Raw genomic sequence first — 745 nt, 5'->3', positions numbered from 1 at the left:
TGGATGAAGCTTTTCCCTTCACAAGATGTTAAGTGATGACTAGAATCATGCTATTTTTTTATGCTAATTTTTATCAGCTGTTTAACTCTCAGCATGACGGCACAAATTCACTGCAGAGGATCCAATGGTGATGTAATACTAAGTTTTTCTGATCTCATCTACATCTTGCCATGCAGGCCTGAGAGTGAGTACATTTTCAGCAAATGTTGAACTCTGTCATCTGCGGTTAGATCTTCTTCCACACATCATATGTGATGACTGCACACTGCAAAACCACCGAATGGGTATTTCCGCCCTCTGTGACATCATTTGCTGATGATGTGCTGAATGTGCTGAAGTTAGGCAGGGTGAAATGCACTTTAGTTACATCACATATGATCCAGTTGAATTTGGGCAATTTGTGTGATTTCACTCAGCCATGTCTGCAAGCTCAAAACTGCAGGCCGTAAAAAAAGTGCTGCTGGTATAAATTTAGCTCTGCGTTAGAAGAGCTCCTCATTGTCACCATGGAAATGAGAGTGAAACCATGCTGCAGAAGAAGTGGAAATCACACATCGGGTGAACCACTGCAGTCATCCGCTGTGCACAGAACTAAAATAACAAACACACGCATTCTCTCCACTTTTAAACACATCTATTCTAGTAAATCTCCCGGTTAGTGGCTTTTCCCTGCTTATCTCACCACAAGTCATCTCTCACTTTATCCCACTTCTACTTCTGAAGTTCCTGTGGCCTCCTGTATGGG

Source organism: Carassius gibelio, chromosome B3, assembly GCF_023724105.1.
Source record: "Carassius gibelio isolate Cgi1373 ecotype wild population from Czech Republic chromosome B3, carGib1.2-hapl.c, whole genome shotgun sequence".
Lineage (NCBI taxonomy): Eukaryota > Metazoa > Chordata > Actinopteri > Cypriniformes > Cyprinidae > Carassius > Carassius gibelio.
This window is presented reverse-complemented; position numbering follows the sequence as displayed.